Genomic DNA, 17,557 nt, shown 5'->3' on the forward strand with positions numbered 1-17,557 from the left:
TATGATTATTATCTGTCTCAGTTTCTTCCCCTTCTTATCCTTTGCACAGCCTTCTTTCCTATTATGTTCATTTTACTTTATTACTGATTTCTATGAGTTTCTTATAAGTTCTACACACTAATCTTTTATGTAGATTGCATATATTTTCTATTCAGTGACTTGTCTCTTCACTTTATGGTACATTTTGATATATAGGATTTCAGTATTCTCAGTCTTTTCCTTTATAGGTATGTCTTCTTAATTTTGTTTAGCAATTCTTCCCTATCCTGTTGTCATAAAAATATTCTCCCACATTTTTTTCCCTAAAGTAAATTATGGCTCTGTTACTAACTAGCTATGTAATCTTAGGCAAGTTTCTTAATCTTCCTGGGCCTCAGAGTTCTCATCTGTAAAATGGGGGTGGTAATGATGTCTATTTCACAGAGTTGTTCATAGAATTTTTCATTTGGATCAAGCAGGGATCAAAGAAAATAGATGTCACTCTTAGGATGATCTGAGATGGTTTATTTACAAAGATATAGGTAGAGAGGAAGCACAAGGGATAGTATAATATCCTGAGGGTAATAACAGCAGAGAAGCTATGGCCACAGGGAGGAGGAGGGTTGGCAGTAGTTACTCCACATACAGAGAATCACCTTGGAGAAATAGTAATCTTAGATCCAGGGACGGGGTAAACCTGAGGCAATTTGGCAGGAAGGAATAAATGATCCAACTTCACTGTCCTTTTTTTTCCTCCAAATTTCTACTGGGGTTCTGGATGGGCTGAAGCCAGAGGGCAAAGAAATCCACTGATGTTGTCCATACTAGATACTGGGAAGAAGCGGGAGAGTGAATCTGGAGGAGCAAGTGAAAGATATTTGCCATACATTCAACCAGAGTTTATTGAGTGCCAACATGACCCAGGTACTGTTTTAGGCACTGAAGATGTAACAATGAACGCAGTGGACTAAGTCCTTGACTTTATGAGCTTTCATTCTAATGGGAAGAAATAGACAATAATATTAGTAAATATAACATGTTAGGTAGTGATGAGTGGTAGTAAAAAAATAAAAAATAAAGCAAGCCCTAACCAGTTTTGCTCAATGGTTAGAGCATCTGCCCTTGGACTGAAGGGTCCTGAGTTCTATTCTAGTCAAGGACATTACTTCTGTTGCAGGCTCAACCAATCAATGTGTCTCACATTGATGTTTCTCTCTCTCTGTCTCCCCCCTCCCTTCTACTCCCTCTAAAAAGAAAATTAAAGGAAAAAATATCCTCAAGTGAGGATTAAAAAAACAAAACAAACAAAAAAAGGAAGCAAGATGAAGATAGAGATAGGGGCATGAGGTGTAGAGTGGTCAGGGGAGCATGTCAGAGGAGATGTCATTTGAGCAATGATTTGAAGGAAATAAGAAAATGAGCCATGTGTATACCTGATAGAAAAAATGCAAAGGTTTTGAAATAGAACTATGCTTGGCAGTCTGAGAAAAGAAGGTATCTATACTAATAAAAGGATAATATGCTAATTAGACCGGACATCTTCCGGACGACCATCCAGACATCCTTCCCAACAAAGCTGGGCCTGGGTGAAGCCGCCCACCCATGGTCCTGGGTGCCAGTGCTTGCAGCTGTGGCCCAGGAGAGGGAGAAAAGCTGCCTGCCCCACTGCTGTGGCCGGCCCCGGTGAAGCTGGCCTGGTTTCCGGGTGCTTGTGGCCCGCCAGGGGGAGGGAATCCTGGGTCCTGGGTGCGGGGCCGAGGCAGAGGTGGTTAGGGGTGATTAGGCAGGCAGGCAGGTGAGCGGTTAGGAGCCAGCGGTCCCAGATTGTGATGAGAGGCAGTCAGACATCCCGGATTGGAGAGGGTGCAGGCTGGGCTGAGGGACCACCCCCCCATCCCAACCGACTCCCCCCTCACCCCCTGTCCTGCCCCATGCAAGAATTTCATGCACTGGGCTTCTAGTTAGAAAATAATAAGTAAGGGGAGAGGAGAGGCTTACATTAGGATGGTAGTAACGAAGACGGTGATGAGTCGTGGGATCCTGGATATATTTTGAAGGCTGAGGATTTGCTGCCTCTACCGGATTTGCTGATGTGGGATGTTTCAGAAAGATAGACATCAAGAATGACTCTAACGGATTTGGCTGAGCCCTAGCTGGTTTGGCTCAGTGGATAGAGAGCATCAGCCTGCAGAATGAAGGGTCCCAGGTTCGTTTCCGGTCAAGGGCATGTACCTTGGTTGTCTGCACATCCCCAGTGAGGGGTGTGCAGGAAGCAGCTGAATTGATGTTTCTCTCTCATCGATGTTTCTTTATATATATATATATATATATATATATATATATATATATATATATATATATATATATATATATATTTTAAACCGAGAGAGAGAGTTTTTAAATATATATATTTTATTAATTTTTTACAGAGAGGAAGGGAGAGAGCTAGAGAGCTAGAAAAGTCGATGAGAGAGAAACATCGACCAGCTGCCTCTTGCACACCCCCTACCAGGGATGTGCCCGCAACTAACATACATGCCCCTGACCAGAATCGAACCTGGGACCTTTCAGTCCGCAGACCGACGCTCTACCACTGAGCCAAACCGGTTTTGGCTCTCATCGATGTTTCTAACTCTCTATTCCTCTCTATATTTCTGTAAAAATCAATAAGATATATAAAAATGTATAAAGGATTTGGCTGAAAAAAAACAATTAGAAGGAGTGAAATATGCAAAAAAGAAGTAGTAAGGACCCCTGAAAATCCACTTCCGTAAAAGAAAGGAGCACATTGGCAAAATTGTCAGGATCAACCTTTTAAAATTTTCAGAAGTTAATCAAAAATTTGCAGTAATGGCCGAAACCGGTTTGGCTCAGTGGTAGAGAGTCGGTCTGTGGACTGAAAGGTCCCAGGTTCGATTCTGGTCAATAGCATGTACATTGGTTGCGGGCACATCCCTGGTAGGGGGTGTGCAAGAGGCAGCTGGTCGATGTTTCTCTCTCATCGACTTTTCTAGCTCTCTATCTCTCTCCCTTCCTCTCTGTAAAAAAATCATTAAAATATATTTTTAAAAATTTTGCAGTAATGAAGAGCGTATGTATGCAAGAAAAAGGACTGAGCCAGGCTGGTGTGGCTCAATGGTTGAGTGTCAACCTAAGAACCAGGAGGTCATAGTTCGAAGCACAGTTGGGACACATGCTCGCATTGTGGGCTCGATCCCCACTAGGGGGCATGCAAGAGGCAGTCAATCAATGATTTTCATCATTGCTGTTTCTATCTCTTCCTCTCCCTTCCTCTCTCCAAAAGAAATAAAAAAATAAAGAAAAAGGACTGAAACTCAGTAAGTGGCATTTTAATTTTCTCCATTCCTATCTTTCCCTCTCCTCAGCTCTATGGTAATCTTGAAAACCAAAACCCTTTAACCATGATGAAAACCAGCAGTGTGACAGCCACTAGAGGGAACAGATTCAGGATGGAGCTCCTCCAAAGCCCATTCTCAGAGAATTATCATTACGTGACCTGTCTGGTGGTTCCCTGGGAGATCCCACTTGTGGCTATCTTTATTTGACCAGACACTGAGCTCGCCTCATGCAAACAGCTTTTTTCCTGAGGGCATTTGTTTAAAACAACGAGAGGCATAATGTCTGACCAAATAGAGAAATATTTCTCCCTCACATTTATGATTTTCACTCTCTCTCCTCCTTCCTTTCTCTCTAAAATAAATAAATAAATAAATAAATAAATATCAATAAAAAAAAAAAAGGAACAGAGCCTCAGAGACCTGTGATATGCCCTCAAGTGTACCACAAAAAGAGAGGAGAAATATAAAGAAAGAATATTTGAAGAAATATGGCTAAAATTCCCCAAATTTGGTTAAAAACATGAATCTACATATTCAAGAAGAAATTAAAAAAGATCCACACTTACACATATCATAAGCTCACTGTCAAATGACAAAGAGTGAATCTTGAAAGCAATGAAAGAGAAGTGATTTATTATAGGTGAGATATCCTCAATGATTTCTCATTAGAAACCATGGAGGCCAGGAACAGTAAGGTGACACATTCAAAGTATTGGAAGAAAAAGATTGTCAACCAAAATTCTATCTCCAGCAAAGCTATTCTTCAGAAATGAAGGCAAGCCCAGCCAGCTTTGCTCAGTGGTTGAGCATTGGCCTATGAACCAGGAGGTCATGATTTGATTCCTGGTCAGGGCACATGCCTGGGATGCGGACACAATCCCAGTGGGGTCATGCAGGAGACAGCCGATTCATGTTTCTCTCTAATTGTTGTTTCTCTCTCTATCCTTCTACCTTCCTCTCTCTAAAATCAATAAACATATGTTTGTTTATTTTTAAATGAAGGCAAAATCAAGATATTTCCAGATAAACAAAATTAGAAAGAATATATCACTAACTAACCTGCCCTATAAAGAAATACTAAAAAAAAAAAAAAGTCCTTCAGGCTGATATAAAAGAACACCAGACAGTAACTATAGTCCATATAAACAAATAAAGAACACAACAAAAGGTACCTATAATACATAGCTAAATATAAAAGAGAATACAAATGTAATTTTTGTTTGTAACTCTCTTTTTCTCCTAATGTATGCATAAGGACAATTGTATAAAAAAATAATTATAAATTTATGTTGATGGGCATGCAATGTAGAAAGATGTAATATGTATGACAATATCAGCATAAAAGATGAAGGAAATAAAGTTGTGTAGGAATAAAGCTTTTTTATGCTATTGAAATTAAGTTGGTATTAATACAAACTAGGTTAACAAAACGAAAAAGAAAAGAAAAATATTATCTCACAAACAGGCGTTGCCAGTGATGTGCACTTCTGGTGGGATTGCAAATTGGTGCAGCAAAACAGTATGGAGATGCCTCAGAAAATTAAAATTATTTAAAAAAAAAAAACAACTACAATATTACCCAGCAATCCCACTTCTGATTATTTATCCAAAGAAATCCAAAACACTGACGTTCATTGAAACATGCTTTACAATAGCAAAGATATGGAAACAGCCTAAGTGTCCATCAATAGATTATTGGATAAAGATTTGGTAAAACCCTAACCATTTGGCTTAATACTTAGAGCCTCATCCAGAGGACTAATGGGGTAAAGGTTTGATTCCAGCCAAGGCCACATACCTTGATTGCAAGCTCGATCTCTCTCTCTCTCTCTCTCTCTCTCTCTCTCTCTCTCTCTCTCTCATCAATGTTTTTTCTCTCTGTGTCTCTCCCCTCACACTCTCTCTAAAAATCAATTTTAAAAAAAATCCTTGGATGAGGATTTACAAAAAGAAAAAGAAAAAAGATGTGGCATATATATGCAACAGAATATTACTCAGCCATGAAAAGAGTGAAATCTTACCATTTGCAACAACATGGACAGATCTAGAGGGTATTGTGCTAAGTAAAATAAGCCAGTGAGAGAAAAACAAATACCACATGATTTCACTTATATATGAAAAACAGTAAGTGAACAAACAAAACAGAAACAAACTCATAGAAACAGAGAATAAACTGATGGTTGCCAGACGGGAGGAGGATTGCAGGACTGGGTGAAAAAAGAGAAGGGATTAAAAAGTACAAATTGACAGTTACAAAATAGTCATAAGAATGTAAAGTACAGCATAGCTGATACTGTCAAAAATATTTTAATAATTATGTATGGTGTCAGGTGGCAAACTTATGGGGGATCACTTTGTAAGTTGCATAAATGTCTAATCACTATGCTGTACACTTGAAACTAATATAATACAAAGGAGAAAAGATAAATTGGCTCTTACCAAAATTAAAAATGTTTGTGTTTGGAAATACTTTACCAGAAAGTAAAAAGACAACAAACAATAGGAGAAGACAGATACAAATCATTTATCTGTTAAGAGTCCAGTATCTAGAATATATAAAGTACTCTTACAACTCAATAAAAGACATATAAGTAACCCAGTTACAAAATGAGCAAAGTAATCAAAAGGTGTATAGATGGCCAATAAGCACATGAAGTGATGTACAACATTATTAGTCATTAGGGAAAGGTAAATTAAAACCATTGCCCTAGCCGGTTTGGCTCAGTAAATAGAGTGTCAGAGCTTGGTCATCGATTCTGGTCAAGGGCATATACCTCAGTTGTAGGCTCCATCCCTAGCAATGACCTTGGTCAGGGCACTGCAGGAGGCAATCAATATATGTGTCTCTTTACATTGATGCCTCTCTCTCTCTCTCTCTCTCTCTCTCTCTCTCTCTCTCTCTCTGTGTGTGTGTGTGTGTGTGTGTCTTCCCCTCCCTTCCACTCTCTCTAAAAATCAATGGGAAAATATCCTCGGGTGAGGAGTGACAAAATAAATAAATACACGAAGAAAGAAAGGAAGGAAGGAAGGAAGGAAAGAAGGAAGGAAGGAAGGAAGGAAGGAAGGAAGGAAGGAAGGAAGGAAGGAAGGAAGGAAGGAAGAAAGAAAATAAAAATAAAAGTTACCAGCTCAAATAAAGAACTAAAAATTCAACAAAACAAGCAACTCAATAAAATTGGGGGAAATTAAAAAGAAAAAAACCACTAAGATACCATTTCACAATCACTTGAATGGCTAAAATCAGAAAGATGAACAATAACGGTGTTGGTATGAGGATGTGGAGAAATTGGAACCTTCTAACAGTGCTAGTTGATGCAGTTGCTGTGAGAAGCAGTTTGGCAGTTTCTCAAAAAGTTAAACATAAACTTACCATATGACTCAGCAATTTCATTCCTCAGTATATACCATGAGAATTGAAAACAAGTCTATATAAAAACTTGTACATGGATGTTCAAAGCAACATTATTCATAATAGCCCCAAAGTGGAAACAATCCAAATGTCCATCAACTGAGGCCCAAAATTCAAGCACTTGGAGGAGGGGGTACCTCAGCCAGCCTGCACCATCTTGCAGTCCAGGACCCCTTGCTCCTTACAGCTCGGTTCGCTTCTCCTTAGCACTGCCACCACTGCGCACCAGCCGTGAGCTCAGCTTCTGGCTGAGCGGCCATTCCCCCTTGGGAGTGTACTGACCACCAGAGGGCAGTCCTGCATTGAGTGGCTGCCCCTGGTGGTCAGTGCACATCATAGTGACTGGTCATTCTGGTCATTCCATGGTAAAGGTTGCTTAGGATTTTATTATATAGACTAGAGGACCAGTGCACGAAATTTGTGCACACAGTAGGGTATGTCCCTCAGCTCAGCCTTCACCCTCTCCAATCTGGGCAGTCGGACATCCCTCTCACAATCCAGTAATGTTGGCTTTCAACTGCTTGCCTGCCTACCTTCCTGATTGCCCTTAATTGCTTCTGCCTGCCAGCTCGATCACTCCCTAACCACTCCCCTGCCAGCCTGATCAACACTTAACTGCTCCCTTGCTGGCCCAAATGCCCCTAATTGCCCTCCCCTACCAGCCTGGTCACCCCCAACTGCCCTCCCCTGCAGACATGGTTGCCCCCAACTGCCCTCTCCTGCTAGCTCAGTCAACTCTAACTTCTCTCTCTTGCCAACCTGGTCACCCCTAACTGCCCTCCTCTGCTGGCTCAGTTGCCCATAACTGCCCTCCCTGCTGGCCTGGTCACCCCTCACTGCCCTCCCCTGCAGGCCTGGTCCCCCCCAACTGCCCTCTCTTGTAAGCCTGCTCACCCCAACTGCCCTCCCCTGCAGGCCTAGGTCCCCCCCAACTGCCCTCCCCTGCTGACCTGATTGCCCACAACTTCCCTCCTCTCCTCGCCATCTAGTGGTGATCATCTTGTGACCACATGGGGGTAACCATCTTTGACCACATGGGGGCAGCCATCTTATGTATTGGAGTGATGGTCAATTTGAATATCACCTCTTTATTATGATGTCCACAGATAGAAAGTAGACTTGTGGTTGTTAGGAATTGGTGGGGACTAAATGGAGAGTGATTACTTGTATGGGGTTTCTTTTGAGAGAGATATTCTGGATTTAGATATTGATTTTAGTTTCATAACTATGTGAATGTACTAAAAATCAATGAATGATCCACTTTTAAAAGCTACATTTTATTTTATGTAAGTTATATCTCAATTTAAAAAATATAGCTGGAGGTACCTTTTACTAAGAGAGGGAAGACTAGGGAACTGTCACATATGGAAGAGAGAGGAAGAATTTGTTTGGAAATAGTAAGTTGGAAATACTGATTAGACATCCAAGTGGATTTATTAAGTAGGCAGTTGGAGATATTAGTCTGCAGTTTAGGGGACAGATATGTGTTGGAGATATAAATTTGGAAAAAAATTAATACCCATAAAACAGAATGCTGTCTGGAGCAAAATAGGATCTATGAAAGTTAAGTATTATATTTATTTTGTATGTGTAGAGTAATATCCATTATTCTAACACAACTATAGAATCCCTTTCTCTCTGATTTGTAATGCCACCTCTGTTATATACAAATCTCGCATTTAGATTGAAAATTATATTTTCTATAATTGCATTATTTTTAGTAGTAATTGTTTTATGGGAGAGTAGATTGGAAGCTAAGATTCCTCTCAACTTTTCTTAGTTCACTTTATAAGAATATAAATGATTCTGTGCTTCTGTATCACCTTTGCTACCTAGAGAAATTACCTGGATTCTTTCTGCCTTTCAGAGGCTGCTATGAGGATAGATGAGATCCTAGGCAGGGATTTCAGAAAGCTGAGCAATACAAAGCTGCAGAAAGGAAAAGAGATTCCATAGGCAATATTTTGAATTAACTCTCCTTATAATTATATTTTAAAAGTTTTATCTTAATTGGTGGCAAAAAAAATACACAACAACATAAAAATTATCATCTAGGTAACCAACCATACGAGAGTAATTTTAATACGGTCTTTGCATTTGATGTTTCACCCAAAATCTCCCCAAGGTTGTTTCCTCGTGGTTCAATTCCAACTCCTGGTTCAAACACTACTTCAAAGAGGCCTTCTCTCAACACCAGGAGCAAAGTTGCTTCCCCACTCCTGGTCTCTTTCTGTCTCATTACTCTGAAACACTCTCCACTAACTGAAATATTTGTGTTCTTTTAATATATGTTTTTATTTGCGGGGGAGGGGGGCATTAATTGGTTGCTTCCATGCATCCCAATAGGGACTCGAACCTGTGTATATATGATCCTTCAGTGCACAAAAGGGTGCTCCAACCAACTGAGTCACACCAGGAAGGACTTACACATTTGTGTTTATTGGCTTATTAATTGTCTCCTCCTTGCCACTAAAATATAAAATATACCACAGCAGGAGCCTGGTCTGTCAGGCTCTTCTCCCCATGCCTAGAACATATGTCCTGATATATACTTGTTATAATAATTGCTGAGTAATAAATATAGTGCTTTTTAATTCTCAAGCAGTTTCAAATATATTATCTCATTTGATCATTTCAACTCTTTGAGCAAAATGGGAATGCTAACTCAATTGTAAAGAAAAAGGCAGAGGACTAAATGAGATAGGCTCGTTATGCTGGGGGTTGCTTTTTTCAATATATTCACTCAAGTTCTAGGGCTAAGGGTATTTTACACTTCCTTGCCATTAAGGAAGTGATGACCCTGGAGGAGAGTGGGAACAGCATGCACGTTTTAAAAGTTGCCAGTTCCTGCAGTTGAACCCTTCCCACTCTCCACCCCGCCCCCTTCCGATTCCCCCCCCCCCACTCCGCACCCGCCCCCGGCCCCCCCCCCCCCCCCCCCCAGCAGATTGTGGCCACAGTGAGGCTACTCAACATGCAAAGAAGAAAATGCAACTACTCGACTGTTTGGAACCCCGAATCCCTTGCTCCCCCACCCCTGCCTCCGGTTTTCCCTCCACTTTTTTCTTTTTAACAGCTTTATTCAGGTATAATCTTGTCTGGTTTTTTTTTTTTTTTTTTTTTTTTGTGTGTGTGTGTGTGTGTGTGTGTGTGTGTGTGTGTGTTTAATGCGTCCCTTGGGATAATCTCATTCCCTAAATATTTACTTCACTTTTTGGATCTCCACTACTACAGGCACCTGTAAGGATTCCTCCTTCTTTTCCTTTCCCCCTACGTTTCGTAACCGGACACGTGTGATCTGTGTGTCCCGAGCTCGCTCAGCCTCGCTCCCCAGACCTGCCCACTGAAAGTCTGGCCCCTACATCTTCCCGGAGCCCCGCCCTCGGCCCCTTTCCAACTCAGGCCCTTCGGATCTCGCCCTTCCTCCAACCCCCACCCCCCCACCCCCCATATCTCGCGAGAGATGCGCGCGCCTGGCCGGACGAGAGGAAAGTATCAGCTCCGCTGAGGGGGGGAAGAAGGAGCTGGAGACAGATTGTGGGACCGAGCGCGGGCGGGCGGGAGGCGACGGAGCTGCCAGCGGGTGAGTCCTGTTAACATTAGCTAGCCCGTGAAGTGACGAGAGTCTCTCCTTCCACTCCGATCCCTCCCAGCCTCCCAGGCCGGGGTCTCCCCTCCTAGGCTGTGTTGGACGGGGGCGCTGAGGCGGTGGCCGGGCCCTGTCTGAGGAAGAGGGTGGGGCATGGGCGAACGCTGACCAATGGGAGAAAAGGAAGCTAAGATTGGCGGCGATAAACACTAGTGGGAGATCGTCTTTACCTCGCGGAGTGCCGCCCCTCTCTCCCTCCTCCCGCCTCCTTCCTTTAGGGGGGGGAAGGCGGGGCCAGAGGCCTGAAGTGTGGGGAGAACTTGGGGGTAAGTAGCCCCGGGGGGCACAGGGCGTGGCAAGATGTGGGGAGTTGACTCCTGAGGGAATGGAAGTGTAGTGGTGTAGCCCAAGGGGAGGATCCTGGAATTGGGGTGGCATGGGAGACAGGGGAGGGGTGCTAGACTGGCTTTTGGAAGAGTGGGGTTGGGGACTTGGCATTGGAAGAAGCTGGAGGTAACAGGCAGAAGAAGGTAGGGATGAGTAGGGGAAATCATGGCAGTAAGTGAGCCTGGATAGATAGCTAGGGTTTAGTCATTGGAAATGAGAATCATGGCATTTCGATTGAGTTGTAAAGAAGACTATCAGGGACATGGTATCAGGGAGAGTACGGAGTTGGAAAAAATGAAGTGAATGAGTTTAGGAAGACACCATAGTGGTGGGCTTGGTGGCCAGAAGACTTCCCTTTGAGAAGAGTATGGGGGCCCCCCGAGGTGAAAGGGAGGTGTTTGAAAAGGAAGCGGCTGACATATGCAGGTTTTGAATGTAGATATCAGAAAAAACTTGGGGACTGTTTTTGGTGGATTTGACATCCAGTCTGGTGATCAGCCTGCAAGAATGCTGGATAGGGATTGAGAAGGAGAAAACACTCACACACACACTTTCATCACTTCTACTCTGATTTCCTTTTTCCCTCTCTAACTTTTCCCACATTGAATCTCTTCCTAACTCGGGGGTGGGGGCCTGGGACGGAAGCAGTCCCAGTTGGAGTCCCCGAAGGAGTAATATGTTGCTCGAGTTGCTTGTTTATGTTCCCTGACGAGGGTGTTTACTACCCAGAGCACCTCCTACCCAAATTCCCATTTAGCTACTTTCCTAACTTTAAAAGTTTGTTTTCTGCTTAGTGGGCGTTTTAGTATCTCTGAGGGTTGTGTCATAAGTGAAGGTTTGTGGGAGTGTGCACAAGCAAGCCCACTTGATTCCTGTGTTTAAAAACTTTGCAATAGTGTAAGTAATTTCTGTAGAGACTTCAGTCTTTATAGGTTTTCGAAGCACAGAGAAATAGACTACACTGGAGGTGTTTTGTTAAATGTGTCTTACCTACTCATATTCTTTAAGAGTTATTAAATGGGTGGTTGCAGTTTTAATTAGCTTATGTTATATATTTTTAAATGGTGTAAATAAAATGGACACATATTTCAGGAAAGTGAAAATTTTCAGTTTTTTTTTTTTTTCCTTGGTGTCCAGACTCAGAAGCTTAATATATGTCATTATATCTTAGGGCAAGGGTTGGGGAAATCAAACACAATTTGTACTTAAACATGGAGGATGTAAGGTAAGTGGAGACTATTACGAAATGTAACATGTCTGTAAGGAAAGAAAAAGAAACTGAAAAAAGTTTGGCAGCTATACTAAGTAGTTTTACCAGTTCTTAATTCTGTACAGAATAATGACAGTCCTTTGCTCTTTGTTTGATAGTTGTGGATTATTTAATGATGAATTGGACTAATAATATAGCCAATTAATAACTTCTTTATTATTACATATATTTATCTTTTGCATTCCTTCTCTTCTCCTTTTACTTTTTTAAAAAAAATTGTTTTTATTGATTTCAACGAGGAGAGGGTTAGAAATATTAGTGATGAGAGAGAATCATTGATTGTCTGCCTCCTGCATGGCTCCTACCAGGATTACACTTGTGGGGATTAAGCCCACAACCTGGGCATGTGCCCTTGACTGGAATTGAACCTGGGATTTTTCAGTCCGCAGGCCTACGCTCTGCCAGGCAGGGGTCCTCAAACTTTTTAAAGTGGGGGCCAGATCACGGTCCCTCAGAGAGCTGGAGGGCCGGACTATATGAACTACTAATTCCTACTGTAACACCTTGGCTGCGCTCACTGCCCAAAAAACCTGGCGGGCAGGATCAGACTCCCCTGGGGGCTGCATGTGGCCCGCGGGCCGTAGTTTGAAGACCCCTATCCACTGGGCCAAACCAGCTAGGGTGCTTCCTCCTTTTACTTTTGAGAAAAAAATTACTAATAGCTGAAATACTGTTAAAGCTGTATATGAAGAGAAACCAGAATATGTTGTTTTGTATTAACCTTTGGTTCTCAGCTACCATTTGAAGCTTTTTCTCTTGGCCCGGAAGTTGCCCACATGGTACACTGAGACCAATTGATTGCTGATCTTGAGCTTTCCTTAACTGCATTTAGTTTGGTAGTTCACATTCAGAACATTACTATTGGACTTTCCGACATTTTCACAGTTTGCCTGACGATAGCACACAGAAATAATCCAACAAAACAGCAAAGCCCCTTGTTTTAGTCTTCTGTGCTAGAATTTGGGCTGGCTTTGACTTGGGCACTGTTAAATGCAAGATTTGTTTTTCCCATTTCCCATTAGCGTTAGCAGAAAGTTAGAGAGCGCTCATCTTTCACTTTGTGAATCAAAGGTACCATCCCATGATGGTTTCCGTGTTGTAGTTAGTAAGCATTCTTTGTTTATTATGGATTTTAAATATTAATGGATATCATTACTGTATCTCCTTTCTTTTTTCCTCTCCCTGCCTTCAACCCAAAATTGAAATCCTTTTTTTTTTTTTTTTAAACAAATTCTTAAGCTACTACTTTGCCTCAAGTAAAGTCCCTGGCTCTGTCTGAACACAGCTGCTCTGAAGTTCTCACCAGTTACTGTTTTGTACATGTCAAGACTGAGTTTTTCCTAGGCTGCAGCAGGAGGGAGTCAAAAGGAGGGAGTTGCAGCAGCCTCCTCTCCACGTCTGATAAGGAGGAGCCTTCTCCTTGGGAGGAAGTTTTGGGTGGAGCAAATAGCATTGCCATATAAATATCTAATTAAGACAACTCTCTTTGTGGGACTAGTCGGCAGTCTGGAGTATAATTGTCCCTTATTCCTTGATAAACTATAAAATTAAGGTGCAGATGTTTCTTTAAGAGAAAAAAAATGCAGTATTCATTTAAAAAGAAGAAGCATTAATTTCTTTTGTTGGTTTCTCTGAAAATGGTACTGATTTTAGAGTTCATGAAAAGTTTTCCATTTCTTTAGAAACATGTGAAAGGAAGCAGTTTTAAGTTTCTTCGCTGCCTTCCTTCCTCTTAGCAGGCTTATTTTGGAATCAAGTATATTCATGAAATGTGAAAAGGCATCGTATTTGGAATCCCTGAAGCATAGTCTTTTTACCTTCCGAATGCTATAAGACAAAGATCCTCACTCACTTCACGGATTCCCTGTTCCTTTTTGGAACTCTGCTTTCAGAACATTCTGTACATTGTGCTGAAGCTCTTTAATTCTGCCATCTCAAGCTACAATAAATAAACCTAATTCCTTGTCAGCATGGTCGTCCTTCAAATATTTGATGACAGTTATGTCTTGTTAAGGCTTCTATTCCTTAAATGACATTTTTAATAAAGTTCAGGTTCCTCATCAACTTAGTTGCCTAATTTTTTAGGGCTCTTGTCTAGGTCTGATTATAACATATCAGATATCTGATCAATAAAAGTACAGGGGAGAGTGGCCTCTTTTTAAAAATGTACTCTATACCTCTAAAGCCTAAGATCACATTAATTTGTGTAATTGATTTTTAAAAAAATGTATATATTTTTTTATTTCAGAGAGGAAGGGAGAGGGAGAAAGAGATAGAAACATCAATGATGAGAGAGAATCATTCATTGACTGTCTTCTGCGTGCCCCCTACTGGGGATTGAGCCAGCAACCTGGGCATATGCTCTGACCTGGGAATCAAACAGTGACCTCCTGGTTCATAGGTTGATGCTCAACTACTGAGCCACACCACCTGCCTGTATTATTGATTTTTTTTTGTAATTGATTTTTTTAATGTAATTGAGGACTTTACATTGATCCCAGTAACTGTCATCTCCTTGGTTTTGGTTTATTGTTTTAGCTTGATAATGTTATTTAGCCTCTTGGGCATTCCTCATATTTTTGTATCGATAGATAAATGTGATAAACATGACTTCTATGGTGTGTGTTTTCTTAATTTAATTTTTTATTGTTGACAGTATTATAGATGTCCTAACACCTAAGTTTTTGTTTAGTGACTGGTAAAATATATAAGGGTGAAGTAATGCTTTAACATCATACTATCATTAGATTGATATTAATCCATTAACCAATCTTTTGGATAAAATTCATTTACAAATCCACCTACTATTTTATCATCTAACCTATATTTCTTATGAAGTATTAAGAGTTTCCCTGTTGTAATCTAAAAGTAATCTAAAAATATTCTATTTCTGGGCATATACCTGAGCTCCTTGGCTAGAGACCCTGTTAAAAAAAGAAAATGTCCCTAACTGATTTGGCTCAGTGGATAGAGTGTCAGCCTGCGGACTCAAGAGTCCCAGGTTCGATTCCGGTCAAGGGCATGTATCTTGGTTGCGGGCACATCCCCAGTAGGGGGTGTGCAGGAGGCAGCTGGTCGATGTTTCTAACTATTCCTCTCCCTTCATCTCTGTAAAAATCAATAAAATATATTTTTTTAAAAGAAAAGAAAATGAAGTTAGACAGTTACTATTTTGCCATCTTATGCTAATGTTTATAGATCACTGCATTACTTGCCAGTTGTTTAAAACCTTCTATTTAATAATTCATTTTATAATCTTGGTAAACAATATTTCATCAGTCTATAATTTCTGGACTCTACCTTCCCTGCTCCCTATTTTTTTCAAGTATGTTTACCCCCATTTCAAAGACTTCTGGTCCTGCTTCCTTTTTTTGATTAAATTAATATAGAATGATTAACAGTGTATCTTTTGTATGCTTTTTGTCATCAGATGAAATTCTGTTGTAGAAACTATTTTAGGACAAAATGCTATTCCCTGAACATTTTAAGTTACATATTAAAGAATTAAACTATTGTCCACATAACAATTGTATTATAGTTTTCCATAATGTTGACATCTCCAATTTAGACCTAACTTTATTTTTTGTTTGGAATAAAAATTTGTACCACCTGTAAAAAATACACATAAATACACACATGTAATTGCCATTTATAATTACAATTTATTGGTGTGGTGGTCAGTATTTGTCATCCCATGTGCTGTAGGTGAAATGGTACCACAAATAAGATAAGACATCAGAAGACATCTCTAAGGACTAAGACTTTATGTTGGCAGCCAACAACTTTTCTATGTGTTAATTTTAGACCTGATAGTTGAATTTACGTTTGAGCAATTTAGCTGGTAAATGCATTGTTAAAGCACCTTCCTCTTTGGGGGCTTTAATTTTTACTTTCATTTTTAGAAAATTGCCAATTGTGAGTGTAAATGTTCATGTGGAATAAAGTAACATGCTGTTAGGGAATGCTTTTCATTTTCTTTTGATACCTTCTATCCATCTGAGATTGTTCAGTTATGAATTCTCCTGGAAAAGTAGAGGGATGGATATGATGACCTCTCAAGGTCCTTGCCAGTCCAAACATTCATAAATAGAGCTCATCTCAGGAAACTTACTACTGAAGAATCAGGAAGAAAAATGGACGGTAAAGAAAGTAAAATTAAAATGGTTCTACTGATCCAGTAGGAATGGATAAACAAAAAGTAAGGAACATAAATCGCAATAAATAACTCTTGAGCAAAAAAGAAAAAAATCAACACCACCAACAACAAATATTTTGCATTGGACATTTCATGTCTTAAAATATTTTGTCATGACATTTTCTCTTCAGAATTTCCCTGGTGGACACTTTCTGTTGAAAGAGAGTTGTTGTTTTTCTATTAAATCATAGTATTTGGCTTCCTTTCCTTCCCTTGTTTGTCCTTTTGTTTAGAAACTTTTTAAATCTGAATATACTCACTGTCTGTATGTAATGAAGCAAAATTCAGTTCAGTTTGAAAGTAAAGATATTGTATGGCTTCTTTGGAAAGGAAGGATGAAGTGTTACTATTCAGGAAAGGTTTTAAGAAAAGATAAATTTCACTAATTTCTAAAACTTTGTAGGCAGACATCTAGGAAAGAGTCCCAACTAAACCAAAGGTGAGTTACTGTATTAGTCTTATGCGGAATATAGAGACACTTACTAGGAAATAAAACTCATTACAAACACATGAATTAACTTTGTTAGTTTTTTTTCATCTTTGGGTAATTTTAATCCTAAGTGTTCTCATACATTTGAAACCCAACTGTGCAAATAGTTTCTCTTTTCTATTCAATTCTGCACTTATCCTTAATAAATATCAATTTATGAAAGTAACAGGAACCAATATGTAGCTTAAAAAGTCATTTTTGAGCTTGTGGCTTGGGCCTCTGTGGGAACAGTACTATTTTATCATAGTCCTACCTCCTCAAAAAATCCAACTTGCTTTCTTTGAGTAGAATTACTTACTAATATCTTATTATATGACTAATTACTTACTAATATCTTATTATATGACTAAATTCGTGCATGGGGAGGTGTGTCACTCAGCCCAGCCTGCACCCTCTCCAAACTGGGACTCTTTGAGGGATGTCCGACTGCCCGTTTAGGCCCAATCTTAAGAACCCAAATAAAATGGGCAGTCGGACATCCCTCTCACAATCCAGGACTGCTGGCTCCCAACCACTCGCCTGCCTGCCTTCCTGATTGTCCCTAACCACTTCTGCCTGCCAGCCTGATCACTCCCTAACTACTCCCCTGACAGCCTGATTGATGCCTAACTGCTCCCCTGACAGCCTGTTCACCCTAACTGCCCTCCCCTGCAGGCCTGGATCCCTCCCAACTGCCCTTCCCTACAGGCTTGATCGCTCCAACTGCCCTCCCTTGCAGGACTGGTCCCTCCCAACCTCCCTCCCCTGCTGGCCATCTTGTGGCGGCTATCTTGTGTCCTCATGGGGGCAGTCATCTTTGACCACATGGGGGCAGCCATCGTGTGTTGGCGTGATGGTCAATTTGCATATTACTTTTTTATTAGATAGGATATAGTGCTT

General features: G+C 40.6%; 1 protein-coding gene across 7 annotated transcripts in view; it reads left to right on the plus strand.

Moving 5' to 3' along the window:
- Window positions 1–10,196: 10,196 nt before the first annotated feature.
- LOC311620036 (cyclic AMP-dependent transcription factor ATF-7) overlaps window positions 10,197–17,557 on the plus strand; it is a 109,904-nt gene continuing 102,543 nt past the window's right edge. For 3 of the 7 annotated variants that reach the window (XM_084878953.1, XM_084878955.1, XM_084878957.1), the window contains exon 1: window positions 10,214–10,330. The gene's annotated coding sequence lies outside the window, so the exon portion shown is untranslated. Of the gene's footprint in view, window positions 10,331–10,607; window positions 10,663–11,894; window positions 11,949–17,557 lie in introns of those variants that run through there. The other 4 variants (XM_084878952.1, XM_084878950.1, XM_084878954.1 and 1 more) reach the window with 4 other exon arrangements.

Source organism: Pipistrellus hanaki, assembly GCF_964339955.1.
Source record: "Pipistrellus hanaki genome assembly, chromosome: 3".
Taxonomy (NCBI): domain Eukaryota; kingdom Metazoa; phylum Chordata; class Mammalia; order Chiroptera; family Vespertilionidae; genus Pipistrellus; species Pipistrellus hanaki.